This window comes from Cnephaeus nilssonii, assembly GCF_951640355.1.
Source record: "Cnephaeus nilssonii genome assembly, chromosome: 9".
NCBI classification, from domain to species: Eukaryota; Metazoa; Chordata; class Mammalia; order Chiroptera; family Vespertilionidae; genus Cnephaeus; species Cnephaeus nilssonii.
This window is the reverse complement of record NC_137080.1, coordinates 2,820,533-2,839,402: the sequence shown is the minus strand read 5'-3', so window position 1 is coordinate 2,839,402 and position 18,870 is coordinate 2,820,533. Positions and strand designations below refer to the sequence as shown.

The 18,870-nt window shown below is 49.3% G+C and overlaps 1 protein-coding gene across 11 annotated transcripts in view; it reads right to left on the bottom strand.

Annotated features, from left to right (window-relative positions):
* Nucleotides 1-18,870, bottom strand: part of PRKN (parkin RBR E3 ubiquitin protein ligase) — a 529,515-nt gene that overhangs the window by 440,712 nt on the left and 69,933 nt on the right. The window contains exon 1 of one of the 11 annotated variants that reach the window (XM_079780674.1): nucleotides 8,894-9,088. The exons of the other annotated variants lie outside the window; for them this stretch is intronic. The gene's annotated coding sequence lies outside the window, so the exon portion shown is untranslated. Of the gene's footprint in view, nucleotides 1-8,893; nucleotides 9,089-18,870 lie in introns of those variants that run through there. 11 annotated transcript variants of the gene reach the window in all.

Below are 18,870 nucleotides of genomic sequence, written 5' to 3'. Positions count from 1 at the left end.
GACACTGTTAAATCAGGGACACAGCGCCCGAGTAACACGGTCGCTGGCGCCGTGTCCAGGTGGCGAGCGCGTGTCCGGGAGTCTCAGGAGGGAAAGACGCCCGTGCCATCCTTTCCACGCAGCGTTATGGGGGGGTCAGCCAGGGGCCTGGGTTCCCCCGAGGGGCTGCGGGCTGCATTCTAATGGTACAGCCTCACACAGGAAATCCAATATCAGGAGGCGAGCAGGCTCCTAATCTAATAAACGGCTGCCTTTTCCCTGAAGCAGCAGGAGCGGCTCTGTGAGGCCCAGTGTGTCTGAGGGAGAAGAATGGGCCGGATGTACCGGAGCTGTGAGAGCTTAGATGAAAAGACCTGTCCTTGACTCCGTACGGAATTAAGTGGCTCCCATGAGCCTCTGCTGAGTGCTTGATGCCTGGCACAGGCACTGTGGCCGCCCGGGACTGCAGACACACTCCTGACACCAACCTCGCGTACCTACAGTCACGTACAGGTAACAGCCACAGACAGGTAACAGCCACGTACAGGTAACAGTCACGTACAGGTCACAGTCACGTACAGGTAACAGCCACGTACAGGTAACAGTCACGTACAGGTAACAGTCACGTACAGGTCACAGTCACGTACAGGTAACAGCCACGTACAGGTAACAGTCACGTATAGGTAACAGTCACGTACAGGTAGCCTGGACAGGGTGACACTGAGCCGGAGCACCGAGGCCCAGGTGGAGAAGGATGAGAGGTCCTCCTTGCGCCACCAGAGCACAGAGGGACACTGAACGGAAACGTGAAGTGAGCACCCAGCAGCATCCGCGCAACCCTACCGTCCCGGGCTGCTGGCATCCACACCAGCATTGCTCTCTGATCTGGTGGCAACGATGAGAAATGGGAGCTCAGGGCCAGGAGCCAACGGTAGCCCTTCCCCCACAGGACAGCGTCATCTGCTATCAATGATCAGAGCGAACATCCCACGCATTATCATCATGCGAAGAACAGGCTGATCTGATCATTATCACACATGCATAACATGTAGTTACATATAAGCATAATGGATAATCAACCGGGCGACGGCGGTTTATCTTTAAGGATTTCAAAATAAACCTCCTTGAAAATGACACAGTGACGGGTCTGATGGAGAAGCGCGGAAATACAGCAATCTTGATAAGCCAAGTGAAACCCTCACTTGAATTATCATGCAGAAAAAAAGGGAGGAAAATTGTAATTATCTATGTTGCAAGGAGATTAAACATCGCTCTCATAACTCGGGCTCTCAATACCATAAATAAATAGAAATTTTTCATGTTTCCCCTGGAAAAAAAATGCTGTAGCAAGATGAATTTATCTGAGCTAAATGAGTTTTGCTGAGAAAAAGGCCAAGTGATATTTCTGACTTCGGTGAATGAGACAATAACTTAAGGTGAGGAATGGAAATGTCCTTAGTGGGGCTAAGGTGACGGAAAGGTAATATTCCCCACATGACAGCAACTGCTACAACTCAACTAGCAGGAAACAGGAACTAGGCTTTTTAAAAACAACAGTTTCCTGTGACAATGGGAAGTCACCACATTGGGGGGCGGGGTAGGGGGAGGAGAGGGCACTGGATCCAGGCCCGTTAGCAAAGTAATACATGCTCCTTTTTTACAAAAATATATATTTTATTGATTTTTTACAGAGAGGAAGTGAGAGGGATAGAGAGTTAGAAACATTGATGAGAGAGAAACATCGATCAGCTGCCTCCTGCACACCCCCTACTGGGGATGTGCCCACAACCAAGGTACATGCCCTTGACCGGAATCGAACCTGGGACCCTTCAGTCCGAAGGCCGACGCTCTATCCACTGAGCCAAACCCGTTAGGGCAATACATACTCCTTATGGCATTTGTCCTCCACACAGAGAAAAAGAAGACCTCTATGTTGTCTGTGCCTAATAGCAATATATTTTAAAAATAATATTAACCTTATGAAAGCACAAAATCACCATTCAGATTAATTTTCCAAAAGAAAATATCTGATATAAAATTTCAAAATACCTGCTGATCAATCTACTGAGTGAAAAGTCAGAGTAAAGATCTGAATTCCAAGTTGACCACACCTTAATCCACCTGCAAAGCCAGCCCCTCTTTGTTTTTTATAAGGAAACTAGAGGCCCGGTGCACAAAATTCATGCACGGGTAGGGTCCCTAGGCCTGGCCGGTGATCAGAGCCAATCTGCAGGGTGACCGGTGGGGCAATCGGGGGCCCCCACTGGCACCCGCCTTGGCTGACCTGGGGCCTGTGGGCGGGGGCAGCTCCTGCGTTGAGCGTCTGCCCCTGGTGGTCAGTGCACGTCATAGCGACTGGTCATTCTGCTGGCTGTTGGTTCAGTTGATTTGCATATTAGGCTTTTATTATATAGGATGAACCAATCAGGTAGAGAACAGGCGGCCGGGACAACACATTTCAAAGCACCCACTGGTCTCTCTCTGCCTGGGCCTCCGGTGCAGGGTCCTGATGGGGTTCCCCCCAAGTCAGTGTCACTGAGGTACATACTGTGAGCAAAGGCGGGGAAGAGTCAGGCAGACAATGAAGGCATAACTTGGGCAAGTCCTTGAGACTCTGCTCTGAAACCAACGTTTGGTTCATTGCTCATGTTTCTGCCCTTTGGAGTCTGTAGCCTAGTAGCTTGCTGATTTAGGGAGGGGTCCATTCAGAGCAATTTTGGCCCAATAAAGGCATCGTCTGAACATTTAGAGGTCAGATAATACCCCATGGACCTCAGCTTTCAGCGGCGCTCTGAGAACCAAACAACACGGTGACCCGCATGCGCAGAGCAGATGGGAGCACGCCCTGGGCCGGCGAGGCCCACCCTGGCCCTATGGAATGGCTGGGTCCTGGGCTCCTCCCCTCCCACCGTGCACATAAACTAGCCCCTCAGCTTAGAGCCAGCTGGGGACACAGCCACCATGGTGGTCGGAGGATGTCAGACAGGTGATGGCAGGACCTGGGGGCAGGCCTCTGAGTGGAGCCCGGCTGGATTCTGAAGGACGTGGCCCTCACATGGGCTGTGCTGGAGAGAATGGGGCCCACAACGCTCTGTGGTCGTGAGAAACCTCACCGAGGGCCAGGGACACGGAGGTGAGCGTGACTGAATGCCCACATGTAGAAGGATGCCGTGTTACATTGTTACTGTGAAGACACCCAGGATGGAAAGAAACATCTCACTGGGTTAAGGTGGATCTCTTCTGTGCACCCTAAAGCCCTAATACCCAATATCACCTAAAATATAAGCACTTTTTTCTTTCACAATCAATAAGATGAGGGCAAAGGAGCTTACCAGGAAATAGTCAACACGTCAAGGATTAAGTTAAACTTTAGGTAAGCAAATTTAGCAGCAACTTTAAACATTTCTGCAATGAAAGATAACACTTTTGACAATTACAAAAAAGTGTGAAATGAACAAGTACAGCACTCCATTCCCTTTGTAGTAATAATTAGTGATGTTGGTTTTTTGACCCACATTCTAATTCAGATCCACTGAACTGCTAGAAAGAAAGTTTTAATGAGGTTAAAAAAAACACGGTAAGAGGAAAATTCAGATGAGGTTCCAACAATAGCAAACACCCCTATGGAAGTTTCACAGTTTACAAAGCGTTCTCACAACGGGGTCTCATTTAGTTCTCGCGCCAGCTCTGTGGGTAAGTAGGCTCACATTACCCCCGCTGGACGTTTAGCCCCGCATTCGTTCAGGAATACATTTCCTGGCAAGTCCACGAGACTCTGCTCTGAAGCAATTTGGTTCCTCGCTCATGTTTCTGCCCTTTGGGGTCTGCAGCTGAGCAGCTTGCTGGCTTGGGGCGGGGGGGGGGGGGGTCCCTCCAGAGCCATTTTGGCCCAATGGAGACATCGTGCGACTGTTTGAAGGACTGATCATCCTCTGCCTGGTTCCAACACCTTCAGCATCTGCTCGGTAACAACACGGACGTCACCCAAAGAAATGTGATTTGTGCTCTGCCCTGGGGATTGGGACCGAAAACTGGAGATGCGGTTACACGATGGGGGACAAACCCCCGCCAATCCGTTTCGTTCTCTGCAACCAGAACTCACAGCTTTCTGTAAGCGGGAACGTTTTTTTAAAAAACATACTCAAAAGGATGAGAAGTATGAGACATGAAAAGAGAAAAATTCAGAATAACAATGATTGCTTTAAATGTGGTTAATATAGAAAGAAAATGAACGTAGGTATGGACTGTAAGAGTACAAGAGGACCAAGACTGTTACACAGTCTTCCCCCTGACCAGACCCCCGGGCCGTGACCTTGGAGCCCTGGCACAGTGCGGGCGGGGGCTGAGGGGCTCCTGGGGCGGGGCGCTGGGAAGCATGAGCCATCCTGAGCGGGAGCACACGAGCCCCGCAGGCTGAAGGCTGAGGGCGAACACAGGAGCAGGACCAGGTGCTCTGAATGAGGAGAGAGCGCAGGCGCCCAGCTGAAGGCTGAAAGGCCACAGGCAGTCCGCAGGCCAGCTTGCCCTGGGCCGGCGAGGGCATGCCCTTCAGAGCCTCTCTCTGGGTCCGAAAGGAAAAGGAAGTTCTAGGTTCCCGAATCGGTGACAAGGTGGAGCCAACAGCGGGTCACCGTGACTGGGCGGCCCTTGGTGGAATGTTGCAAATCTGGCACACAATCCAGCAAGAACGAAAACCATCCTCTCCCACCCAATGTACAGACTTGACTCCTAGATTCCCAGCTCTGACCCCCGTAATCAGCATGTGCATGAGGAGCCCGCACAGAACGGCTCCGGGGAGTGGCGCGGACGTGTGCAGAGGGTCTATGTGGACCGACTGGATCTGTGCCTCGGGCAGGTCCCCGGGCCAGGCAGGAGTAGAGAGTGAGGCTATAAAGGGTGAGACGGAGGGAGCCAAGGGGAAGGGCGCCCGGCTGAACCCCGGGGGTCACACCCAGGGGACAGCTACGGTGGGCAGGCCTCCGGGCAGCAGGGGCAGGAATGGCTTTCAACACAGAAAGGAAAGTTTTGGTAAACATTCAAAAGCTCTGATGTTGATTTTGTTTCTGCCTTTATCCTAAGCAAGCAAAGATGAAAGCAACAGTAGTCTTCAACCTTTTTGCCAAATATTTTAAAAAGGATTCTGAGAAAATGCATATTTTGAGTAGAAATCTACCCTGTGTTATCTTAAATGTAAATAATTACGAGAAATTTAGTTCTGCTACATTGCAAAGATGGAAAATTCCACATATATTTGTTACCATCTTTTAAATAGACCCAATGGGATCTGGTATGGTTCCCACTATTATTCACTTTAAAAATACACAAATAAGTTCAATGTTAACAGCTGGAAAGTTTACATCCTTCCTCTTTCTCTTTGAAGAATATCTCTTCTGAATTTTATTCTAATGCAATGTATTTTTATGCTTCAAAGGCTATTGATCACTCTATATAGTCCATAACAAAAAATGTTATCATGTCCCTGGTAATCAACTTACACAGACTAGCCCACTAACCTGGCTCCTTAGGGGAATCCAGTAAACAAAATGAACATGTCGTCCACGTTCAGGTAGTTGGCTGTGAAATGCCCACTTCCCATTCATTTTTTAAATTAATTCTAAGCCTGACCTGCTCCTGAGGCTCCTGAACGTGACGCCGCCGACGCCGTGTGGGAACTCGCCCCCGGCCTCCCTGGGGTCCGGCCCAGTCCTCAGCGGCCTCCCCGCTGCCTCCCCGGTGAGCACCCGCCAGCCAGGCCCAGGAAACCCAGCAGCGACACACTGCACAGCAGCCGCAAACAGCTGCTCACAACTAAATTACCCTAAAAAGCTGGTAACTAGTTTTTAAGTTTAAAACATAACAACTTGCATTTTTTTCTTAGGGTTGAACTCTAATAATATAGAATTACGTTTTTTTATGTCTTTGGTGCTGCTCTATGCGAATAATTTAAAAGTACCACTTTGAAATATAATTTCGATGTTCACCCAAAAGTAAGAAAAAATCATTTTTAAAAAGATCGAAGGGGAGGGAGTTAGGTCAGGCATTTGCTGGTACCCACAGCGGAGCTCTACCACACCCTAAGTCCCGCTATGAAGGATGCGGTCCCATTCGAATTACAGATGTTAGTGTTAATAAATCAAAAGTTTGCAGATGGGTTTGTATTTCAAGTAAAAGTAAAATGAGTTCGTTCGTCAATGTTTATCTAATAGTGCCATAATCAAGTCCTAAAACGTCTAACCTTTAACTTACTCCAAAATACCTTCATTCTTTCGGAGACATTGGTTGTGAAACTTCAGATGTATTTTGGGAAAAATTATTAATTTAATTGCTAGGACTGCTCAGAATAATGAGACAAAGACATCAAGAAGTGAAGACTACAGACATTTCTCAACAAAAATAGCACATTAAGAAGTTCTTAAACAATCAAAACTGTTTTCTTTTTCTTGCTTGCTTTTCCACAAGTACTCTGTGACTCATACATGTTTCATGCTTATGATTCAATATGTCAAAGCTGGCTGCACATAGGAAATATGTCATTAAATAGATCCAGACGCAGAATCCTGGAACAGACTGTCAAATCTCAGAGAGAAGGGGTGTGGGGGTGGGAGATGGGTGGGAAGAGATCAACCAATGAACTTGTATGCAAATATGCACAACCCATGGACACAGACAATAGTGTGGTGGATTTCTCAGGCGGGGGGTGGGGGCAGACTAGAAGGGGTCAATGGGAGAAAAAAGGGCACATATGTAATACTTTCAACAATAAAGTTTTTTTTTTAAAAAAAGAGAAATGTGTCATTGTTATTTTTCTTGTTAACCATGTCTATTGAGTGAAAGGTAATGATTATTAAAGAAGGTATTTCCTACTTTGTATTTACCACAATTTGGTAGTAGATTAAATCAAATTTTAAATATTTCCATAAAGAGTGCAACAGACACTGAGGAGGGAAAAAAGCAAGTATCAGCTAAATGATCTTTTACACACGTACACACCACGTAACCCAGCCCAGACCAAGAAGCAAAAGGGAGTTATTAACATGAATACTGCTAGTCTAATGTTCAGTGTCTAAGTGAGAAGGTCGTCAGATATTTCTACCATAACCATCAGCTGCCTGACAATGTAGAAATCACATGTCAAAGTGTTTCTTGCGTGCAGAAACGCAGCATTTTATTAGAGAGGGTATTTATAAGCTTTCCCCATTAAAAAAATAAAGAATGCTTTCGTCACCCGAAGCTTCCCGTGGCTCTTCCCAGTTCAGCAGCGACCACCCTCAGCGGCGACCACTCTCCCGACTTCCATCACTGGAAATCGGTTCTTCTTCAGTTTCACAGAAATGGAAGCATAGGATACACACTTCCTGCTTAGCTTCTTTCACTCAACTCTTCTTTAAAATAAATTATTTTTAGAGTTTATTTTAGAGGATAGATAGATAGAGAAGGAGATAGAGAGAGAAGCATTGATCGACTGCCTCTCGCATGCCCCCTCCTGTGGACCGAGCCTGCAACCTGGGCATGTGCCATGATCAGGAATTGAACCGTGACCTCCTGGGTCATGGGGTGAGGCTCAACCATGGAGCCACACCAGCTGGGCAACTTACTTTTTGAAATTCAACCACTTACATATCAGGGGTTCCTTTTACCCTTTAATTACAGAATCCTTATCCGTGCTTCCATGAAGCCACAGAACCTTCACCCTGGGCTGTGGCATGCTCCGGCCGGGCTGTCACCAGTAAGCTGCTGGGACATTTCTGTGAACCAGTAGGTCTTTCTGGGACAGGTACACTAACTTCTCTTTAAAAAAAAAAATGTATTTTTATTGATTTTAGAGAGAGGACAGGGGAGGGGCAGAGAGAGAAAAGCATCACTGGAAGACAAGCTTGCTCAGCGGCCTCCTGCACGTCCCCTGCTGGGGTGGAGCCTGCGGCGGGGCAAGGCCTCACTGTGACGTGTGAGCTCTCCCGCCCCCCAGGATGCACGGCTGCTCTGGGAGAGCTACTTTCCAAACGTACAGAGAGCGGGCTCCTCGCTGGCGGGAGTAAGGGAGCGGGGCTTCCTCAGCGGTGACCGGAAGGCGGTGGGGACACCTGCAGGGCGGGGAGCACCTGCGAAGGGGCGGCCTGCGGTTTCTGCGGGAGCTATTTTTTCTTTTTCTTTACTGATGAAGGTATCGCCTGTGTGTCCTTATCCCCCCGTGGCCCCTGCGGGCGTGTCTACTGACCGGCATCAGGTGGATCACCTCTCGTGTCCCCCTCAATCACTGGAGAACATGAGCCAAGTGCTCATTCGTTATTTCCTCCGCTTCCTTCTCAGTCAGGGTGCAGCACGCAGCGGCCCCTGCTTCTGTAAGCCAGTTGGTTGGAAGCCTGGCCACCCGTCTGTCTGTCTGTATCGTCGGGGACAGCTGAGCTGAGTGGCTGGGACAGGCACCCCGTGGCCCACGAGGCCACAGCCATGCGCTACGTGGTCCCCACAGAAAACGCCTGTGGACCTTGCTCCCGGGGCCGCTGCAAAATAACAGCGAAAACATCCTCTTTTCTGAACGCATTGAAAGGACAGAAATGGGCTGACAAGTGCCCACGGCCACGGGCAGCACCACGTGTGACATTCACGGGAGGAAGAAGGTGTCACCTCCCACAGGCCCAGGAGGAGGCGATGGCGGTGGAGCCCCCGCAGGGCGCCAGTCCCAGGGCAGCGCGCATTCTGGAGGACAGAGCCCCCGCAGGGTGGCAATGAGGCTTTCAAAGGCAAAGTCCGGATCCCTCGTGCTTGAGGGTCCAGGAGGAGGCTGCGAGTGGGCCCACGCCTCCCCGTCCTGATCTGACCCACAGGCAGGTGATGTGTGACAGGAGGACGCTCCCCCCCCTCCCCCCGCAGCAGCAGGCGCCTGTCTGACCAGCGCGGCCTTCCCTCTGCTCACGGGAAGGCTGCAGAGCTGCTCATGAACATGGAGGCCGCCTGCCCCGATCCATCAGGGCACGAAATGACAAATCCATCTGCATCCCGCCCCGAAAAGAACGGCCCCGCGTGTTCTCAATGCTCCCTGCGGTCTCCTGTGGCCCCCCCGAGCCGCTGTGGAAATCCTGATTTGTTTCACAGCCTGCACAGCATCAGCCATCAGGCCAGGGCCCTGCTCCCAGCGGCCTCCTCCCCCAGCTGTCTCCCTCCCCCAGCTGCCTCCTCCCCCAGCTATCTCCCTTCCCAGCTATCTCCCTCCCCTCCAGCTACCTCCTCCCCCCAGCTGCCTCCTCCCCTAGCTGCCTCCTCCCCCAGCTGTCTCCCTCCCCAGCTATCTCCCTTCCCAGCTATCTCCCTCCCCTCCAGCTACCTCCTCCCCCCAGCTGCCTCCTCCCCTAGCTGCCTCCTCCCCCAGCTGCCTCCTCCCCCAGCTCTCTCCCTCCCCCCCGCAGCCTCCCACAGCTGCCTTCTCCCTCAGCTGTCTTCCTTCCCCATTTGCCTCTCCTCCAGCTGTCCCCTCCCCCAGCTGCCTCTCCCCACACCAGCCTCCCCCCAGCTGTCCCCTCCCCCAGCTATCTCCCTCCCCTCAGCTATCTCCCTCCCCTCAGCTATCTCCTCCCCCAGTTGCCTCCTCCCCCAGCTGTCTCCCTCTCCCCTAGTTACCTCTCCCCCAGCTCCCTCCTCCCCCCCAGCCGCCTCCTCCCCCAGCTGGCCTCCAGGAGCAGAGCCTGAAGTAAGACTATTGATTGGAAAAGCACCCACAGACCCTCGAATTATACCTGCCACACATTTCCTTACTTTGCATACACAAAAGAAACACACTGTTCTGTCAGCTCTGGAGCTCTGCTGGGCAGTTCATGAAACAAACCCTCTCCATCCGCTCCCACCAGCCCCTCGGTCTGCTGTGTGAGCTCTTAGACTGAGACAGAAGGTCAGGCGCTTCCCCCGCCCAGGCCTGCCCCTCTCCTATCTCACTCAGACTCTGCCATTCATTTTCTCCTCTGACAGGAAAACCCCAGGACAAGATTGTCACAAAAAGGATTATCGTTCAGATCAATGGTGAAATTGATTCCAAACCCACTATTGATCAGCCCGCAGCAGAAGTGCACGGCGAGGAAATAAGTCCTCCTGTTCGAAAGCAAGCTGGTTCTCCCAGAAACCTGTCAGTGCATTCCAAGGTAAGCAACAGCCTGGTTTTACCCACAGGCTGCTCCCCGCTAACGACTCACCTCTGGCCAAGGGGGTCTCCTGCTACAGGGGGCGTGGTCTTTTCAGCTTCATGTGTTTGTAACACACTAGGTGCAGGTTATTTTTTCAGTTAAATTTTCTAACCCTAAAGCTGGAGGCTAAAGCACAGATTGAATGCTTCGGGCCAACAGGCATGGACCAGATGAGCTGACCGGATTCCCTCCCACTTCTGCCCAGACTTCTGGTCTCCCTATGGTCTCCCGTATCGTCCCCCACAGAACCCAAGGGAGACCTGACTAACATTACTGACAACCAGAGGGTTATTTTAACCGTGAAGTCCAACAGCAGTGCTATTTTGTTATTACCACCGTCTAGGCTTTATAGGATAGGAAAACTCAGGAGTTCAGTTCCGTGGGATAATTTAAATAAATTAATTTAAAGCCCTACCTTACCTTATCAAGACAGCCTTACTAAAACTCCAAATACCACAGTGACCTGTACAATTGACTTATACGAAGTGGATATAATTCATTAAAAATTATCATGGGCAGAGTGACCTTACAGAAATAGGATAGATCGAAAGATGGCAGCATAGGTAAACGACTATACTCTCCGCCTCCCACAACCACATCACAATTACAACTAAAATACAGAACAACCATCATCCAGAACCGCTGGAAAGCTGGCTGAATGAAGTCCAACAACTAGAGAAGTAAAGAAAGCACACTGAGACTGGTAGGAGACGTGGAGGCTCGGAACGGGCTGGTCCGGCACCCACGTGGGCCCCTTTTTAATTGGGAGGGAGATCATCTCTCCTGAGGCCACCCAGAGGAGCAAGGGGTCCCAGCCCCACACCAGCTGCCCAGCCCATGGTCGCAGAGCTAGGAGAAGAAGTCCCTATGGGCAGTGGGAACTATGGAATGTAAAAACCAGTGAAGATTGGGGCTCAGTGACACAGAGGCTACTGGAGACCCAGCTGTTCCTCTTAAAAGGCTGGCACAGGAACTGAACTTACAAGGTCCCGCTTCCTCTGAGCTCCAGTGCCAGGGCGAGGCTCTGGAGAACACAGACAAATATGAGGAGGAAATGGATTGTCAGGCATTGGGGCAGGAACTTGGGGATAGCTTTCTCCCAGACGGTGGTGCTCGCAGGGATCATTGTTCCTATGCTGAGACCTTCCTGGTCACAGATCTGACTGGCAGCCATTTCTGTTTGCTCTGCCTTGGTGATTCCCTAATACCCCACCTCATCCAATTTACAACCCCACCCAAGCTGCCTGCAGTGGCTTTTGCATATGAAGGGCCTGTCCTTGCTCAGGCTAAAGGCTCTCAAACAAGCTGCAGCTGGGTCAGGAGCCCCAAACCTATCAATAAAATGCCCAAGACCCGGCACCAGCACCAGCCTGCCTTGCTTCATAGCTGGGCCTCATCTGGGTCCTTCCAAACCTGATATAAAAGAGGAGGAATCTGCAGATCTCTCTGTAGCTCCTGCTGGGTGGCCCCAGGCAGTGGCTGACTTTGCAGCTCCCTGGAGACCTTAGAGCCAGTGTACCCAGTGGACAGTGTCAGACCATAGCAGATTACAGCTCTACACATCCATAAGCAACACACTCAAGGGGCAGACTCAGTGAGCACCAAAGCCCCACTGAAGCAAGTCCTGCTCCATAGGGGTGTCTCCTGCACGGCAGCTCTCCCACTGTAGTCACAGCTGGTCCTCACAGCCAACTGGCCTGGAGGTCCATTCCTCCCAGTGACACCAACAGCAATCAAGTCTCAACTATAACAAGACTGTGTTCACATCCCACAAAGGGGTGCACCTAAAGCTCCCAGCTCAGGTATCTGGGGAGGCTGAGTCACTGGGCCCTATAGGACACCTACTACACAAGGCCTCTCTATCAACTCAAGGAGACTTAGCAGCTCTACCAAATACATAGAAACAAACACAGGGAAGCAGTCAAAATGCAGACACAAAGAAACATGTCACAGTTGAAAGAAATGGAAGAAAGCAAAATACTGGATATAGAGTTCAAAACCATGGTTATAAGGTTACTCAAGAATCTTATAGAAACCTCCAAAAAATGGAAAAGAATCAGTCAGAAATTAAGCATACACTGACTGAAATACATAATAATATACAGGGATTCAACAGTAGAGGATTCTGAGAATCAGATCAATGATTTGAAATGTGAGGAAGCCAAAAACACCAAATCACAAAAGCAAAAAGAAACAAGAATCCAAAAATATGAAGATAGTGTAAGGAGCCTCTGTGACAACTTCAAGCGTACCAGCATTCATATTATGGGGGTGCCAGAAAAGAAAGAGCAAGAAACCTATTTGAAGAAATAATGACAGAAAACTTCCCCCACCTGGTGAAAGAAATAGACTTACAAGTCCAGGAAGCACAGAGAGTACCATGCAAGAGGAACCCAAAGAGGACCACACCAAGATACATCATAATTAAAATGCCAAGGGCTAAGGACAAAGAGAGAATCTTAAAAGCAGCAAGAGAAAAGCAGTTAGTTACCTACAAGGGAATGCCCATAGGACTGTCAGCTGATTTCTCAACAGAAACTATGCAGGCCAGCAGGGAGTGGCAAGAAATATTAAAAGTTATGAATAGCAAGGACCTACAAACAAGATTACACTACCCAGCAAAGCTATCATTTAGAATTGAAGGTCAGATAAAGAGCTTCACAGACAAGAAAAAGCTGAAGGAGTTCATCACCACCAAACGATTATTATATGAAATGTTGAAGGGTATTCTTTAAGAAGGAGGAGGAGGAGGAGGAGGAGGAGGAGGAGGAGGAGGAGGAGGAGGAGGAGGAAGGGAGGAGGAAGGGAGGAGGAGAAGAAGAAGAGGAGGAGGAAAAAGATAAAAAATATGAACAACAAAATGGCAACAAATACATACCTATCAACAATTGAATCTAAAAATCAAAATAAGCGAATAAGAAATCTAATAAACAGAATAAACTGGTGGATAAAATAGAATCAGAGTCATGGAAATGGAACAGACTGATGATTCTCAGAGGGAAGGGGGGTGGGGAGGTGGGAAGAGATTAAACAAGGATCTTGTATGCATGTATGCATTACCTTTGGACACAGATAATAGGGTGGCAAAGGCCTGGGGTGGGGCAGGTGGAGGGGGGTAATGGAAGGAAAAAAGAGGAACATCAGCAGTAATTTCAATAATAAAGATTTGAAAAAAAAGAAATAGGGTAAGAAAATGGACTATTTGGGGCAAGGAACATTTATCTATTGACTTAGATGCACATATATGTGAAGTGCCAGAGGATTTATTATCCTCAAGCAGCAAATAAACAGCTGGAAAGGAAATAAATATGTCCACCTGGTGTATTCATATCACACCACCTTGTACAGGCATTTCACAGTGTCTGGAGGAGGCACCTGAAAGTCCCTAAACCAGAACAAGGGTCAGCCACAACTGGCCAATGGCTCACATGCACACGGGAGCCCATTGTGTGGACTCTGAGATGTATTTCTCGTGTAACACGGTACATGCGGTGAAGAACGCTTTATGTGATTGAAATGCCATGAAAGTCAAATGCATATTCCAAGTTATGGTGGATCTTAGATTCCAAGGCCACTCAGCAAATATTTCTTCCAAGACTGAGTGTGCACGTGGGAAGGTGGATTATCCTACAAGGAGCAGATATTTGGAGAAGAATCAGAGTAGATGTGGATCAGCCAGTGGGTGGATTCATCCGTTTCCCAGCTCTCGTCTCTCCCGGATGTAGCGGGTGGAGAAAAGATGGTTGGTGTTCTAGGGATGGCTGTGTGTGAGATGAGAGACTCTGAGATGGAAGGTAAAATCAACAAGAAAAGTGTGGCGGCAACAGAGGAGAATATACAGCTGAATGGCAGAAGGCTCAAAGCACCATGTTTTGCAAAAAGTTAAAGGATTAATAGTGGAGAAGCAGAAATTCAGAGTGGAGAGGTCATAATCCCAGTCCCTGGCCTGGAGGTGAGTTTTCTGGAAAGGCCAATATTCCAATATTCATGGCCTGAAAGAGGCCCCATCAGGAGACCTCCGAGGAGCACCGGGACTCAGCTGAGAGGAGGAGGTGCAGGGAGAGGGGCTGAGCTGGCTCTGCAGGGGAGGGCCCTGTGGAGAGGGTGAGAGCAGGGTGGGTGGTCAGGCAAGAAGGTGCAGCAGAGGCCTGCATAGTGGGCGTGGCCTGCACCATGGGCGTGGCCCGCAGGTCCCAGGAGCTGTGAGCAATGGCCTGGCCTCCTCACAGGGCGCTCTGTCCCTGATACAAGCCCGGGGTTACAGCACTGTGAGGAAAAGGCCCCGGGGATAGGAAGGGGCAGCTAGAGGAAAAGAACATTTCAGCCTAACTCAGCGCGAATCCGGTCACAGAAGGACACATGCTACGTGCCCCCCTTCTATGGGGCATCTAAATAGTCTCAGTCATGGAGGCAGAGAGGAGGATGGCGGTTGCGAGGGGCGGGAGGAGGGGGTACAGGGAGGTATTAGTCACAGGTACGAAGTTTGGTTACACTGATGAGTGGGTCTGACCTAGCGGTCTCCTGTCCTGCGTGGTGCCTCTGATGGACAGACTGTATCATACACTTACTAGTAAAATCTGCTAGGAGGGCAGACCTTCTGTTGAGTGTTCCTATCAGAAATAATAATCACAATTGAAGAAGAAGAGGAGGAGGAGAAAGAGGAGGAAGCGAAGGAAGGCAGAGGGAGGAGGGAGAGAAAAATAAAATAAATGCGCTACAAGTATTAATCTACTGCTTCCTCGTACAACTCTGTAGCTGGGCTCTGTTGTTACCCCACTCAGTGACAACGGATGTCACCTAAAACCCACCCACAGGGACAGAGCTGGCTAGCGGCAGCGGCGGGATCTGAACCCAGGTGGCTTGCTCCCAATCCCAGGCCCATACCCAGAATGCCACAGCTCCCTCACAGGCAGGGCTCTACTGTAAAGACAGCCCCAGCCATCTTGCTCATCCATGAGTGTGTGATGAGTGTGCTGCTACGCTGTGTAGAGATCACTATTCCAAACATGGAAGCAGTCGGGTCCTGCTAGAATTCCTCAGCAGGCTCACAGATTCTAGAATATTAACAAGTAACTTTAAGCTATAAAACAATTTATACATAAATGGAGAATGTCCTGAGGTATGAGTAACCATAGCAACAGAGAAAGATGGGTTTGCAATGTGAAAACTATCCTAAGGTATTTGATGCCCTTACAAAAAGCTTTCTTTCAATTTAAAATAAGGAGATAATGAGTAGCAGCAAAATAATAGTAAATATTCATAATAGATTATATCACTGTCCAGATTAGCGATATTTCATCTTAACATTTTTATTTCCGAAAGAACAAGGGCTATATTCCAATCTGTCCAATTTACATCTCAATAATAGGAATGTTTAATTCGGCAATAATTTTTTTACTAACTCTTGAATAAAAGAACATTTTAAGTAATGTTATTTATGTACATAGGTTCAATGAGAAAAATATGCATTAGAATAAAGTTTTAACAATACCATATGCATCCTACATAAGTACAAAGGGTGGATGTGTACTTAGTATAAGCAGCTAATTAACTTTGGATGTATTTCCCTAAAAAATTTTTTTTTCTTAGTTTTTATTGATTTCAGAGAGAGGAAGGGAGAGGGGGAGAGAGATAGAAGCATCAATGATGAGAGAGAATCATCAATCGTCTGCCTCTTGCATGCCCCACACTGGGGATCAAGCTGCAACCTGGGCATGTACCCTGACCCAGAATCGAACCCTCAGCTCCTGGTTCATAGGTCCACACTCAACACTGTAACCTTGAAAGTCTGCTACTATCAAAACTCAGGTTACAAAGGCTAAGATGAAAGGCAGGCCCGCTCCTTTCACCCTGGCATGCAGCCCACGAGGGAGGCAGTACTGTCATTTCCATTTTACAGGTTAAGAAAATGTGACTTGGAAAAGAAATAACTCAGCCAAGATCTCAGGGCCAGAAGGGTTAAGATCACGTTCAGGAACAGCTGACTCCAAAGCCGAGGTGCAGCCGTGATGGCCAGACCGTCCCTGCACTTGAAGGCTCTGGCGTCCGATTGGAAGAGAGAGACGGAGAGGAGGGGGGCATGGCTGCAGGTCTCTCCAGCCCAGTGAGTGAAGGAGACCTCTCCTGGGAGGAGAGAGCTGAGGGAGTACCAGTAACGCCCAATGAGATCGTCTTCAACCTCACTGCATCGAGTTCGACTGTTTTCTTTTTGACAAACCGGAGGTTTTCTGTGACGATCCTGGAAGATGGCCTCTGTCCTGTTTCAGACCCATGATGTCCGCCCCCTTAGAGGCGGCCACAGGGGCGCGTTCCCCAGCGAGGTGTTCGCAGGGACATGCTCCCCAGGGACGCGGCCTGTGGAGCAGACACAGGGCTGCCCAGCACGCCTTGCTGCTGATTTCCAGCTGGAAGGGAACAGCTGATCCTGCACCCAACGCTTCTGTCCCTCCACCACCAATCACAACCCTCGGGCGTTTACACAGACATGGCGAGGATGGACGCCTCTGAGAAACCGTGGGAGAGGGTGATGGTAACACCGCCTTCCAGAGCTGTGCCCGGAGCACCGCCAACAGCCCCTTGGAGACCAGGAGGGAGGTGACCACGCGGGAGGTGACCACGCAGGAGCTATCCTCAAAGAAAGCTCTCTTCACTTGGTTCCAAAGGAAGCAGAGGGTCAGTCAATCTAGAACACTGACAATCAGAAAGGAAATGAGATATAACTGGTAAATTTCCAACCAATCTCTTTTTATGGGTAGAGATATACTGCTTTTGTTTTAATAAAAAGAACACCAAAAGGCTGTAAGAAATGCAAGGTGTGACAGAACTGAAAATATCATGAACTGCATGGTCATCGTCTGAGAAGTAAATGCCTGTGCATTCCTTATCATGTTCCACTGAGCAGTCACTCCCATAAAGTCAGGATCCGAAAAGGACAGACAGTGCTTACCGAGAAGGTGCAGGGAAGAACACATAATACAAGGAAACAGAGGGAACGGTGCCCTTGGACTCCAAGGTCGCAGAACTGGGAAATAAGTGAGAATCCCTGGAGGGTTCTCACCGTGCGTTCTGTAAAATGCTTTCTGCATCGCAATATGTGCCTGTAGTGCATGCGGGTGTCCAAGGGCCTCACAACATTACTCCCCCGTCTTCTCCTGGAGCAACGTTTTGGTCACGGCTAACACCCACCGAACACGCGAGAGGCACCTGGAGTTGCAGAGTCATTACCCAAACAGCCAGACAGCTTGAGAGGGAGGGGTCCCCCGAACGCTCCCGCCCCGAATGGAGACCTGGGAGACGGTGGTGGCGATGCCATGGAGGACAGCAGCAAGTCCTGAGAAGGGGTCGGTCACAAAGGCAGAGAGGAGATGGCGAGGGGCGGGGCTTAGAAATGGCCTTGCACTCACATCCAAGTGCACCGAGGAAGCCCTAGACTAGCGAAGCGGTGCCGGTGGGTCCTGGCTGGGGAAGCTGGCGCCCAAGCCCCACACGCAAAGCCAGGCGGAGGGACCCCTTTCTGCTTTACAAACCAGCCTAGTGCCCTGTGTAGAAATAGTGTGATGGTCCCTGTAAAATGGCTTCTGTTATGTATGTTAATTTACACACGTATAGATATGGATGATGTGTAAAATGTAAAGATCCCTGGAACGCTGAATGTATTTCAATGATGCCTTTCCATTTATTCTGACATATTAAAGACACTAGAAGCCTGATGCATGAAGATTCATGCCAGAATGGGCCTTCCTTTCCCTGGCTGCCGGCACCGCCTTCGCTCTGGCCAGAGCCACCTTTCCGCCTTCCCATGCTACCCAGAGGCCCGGAGTGGCCAGGGGTGGTGCGGAACACCTGCATTGTGGACAGGGCGACGACGACGCAAGCATCCCGCCCCGCCCCAAGCCGCTTGGCCCCTGTGTATGCAAATTAACCCACCATCTTTGTTGGGTTAATTTGCATACTCACTCCTGATTGGCTGGTGGGTGTCGTGAAGGTACGGTCAATTAGCATGTTACTCTTTTATTAGGTAGATAAATGTAAAATACGTACATAATTATTTAAACATAATAATCATTTTTAAAATGCCCTGTGGTTCTCAATAGCAGAAGGGGAAGCCTCGTCCATGTCAGTGATTGGGGAAGGTGTGTTCGAGCTCTGACTGCCAAGTTTTGACCACACCGACCACCTACTTTTCAGATCTGTGGACTGTGATCAAGGACATCTCAAGCCTGTCTTCACAACGCTGTGTGACACCTGGCACAGAGAGTCGTGCAGATGCTTCAGACGCGTAGCTATTGTTTGCGTGAACAGAAACCCCGATGCGCTCAGGACAGATTACAGGCAGTGCTCCCCCAATGTAATTAACAAGTACTCCGTGTCGATCCATTTCTATGCGGTGAAAGCGGAGTCTAGATGTGTCCACGGTGGCTTTTTGCTTTATACTCACCAATTAACAGGCTATTGGATATGACAGCAATTAGACACCTCAGCTGGAAGAAGATCATTACGTTGTAATGAGATGATTAAAAACAAAAAAAAAGTGTGCTTCTTGCAAAATATTAGCTGTACTTCAACTAACAATAGGACAATTTATTTTGTTCCCAAGTTCCTTGTGCTTTGTCAGCCCCTATAAAATAATTCTGCACACACACAAAAAAAAGACGCCTGAGAAAAGTATACAACCTCAGGGTAACGTCACAGTGTTTAATGAACAGCCGTGAGTGTGAGC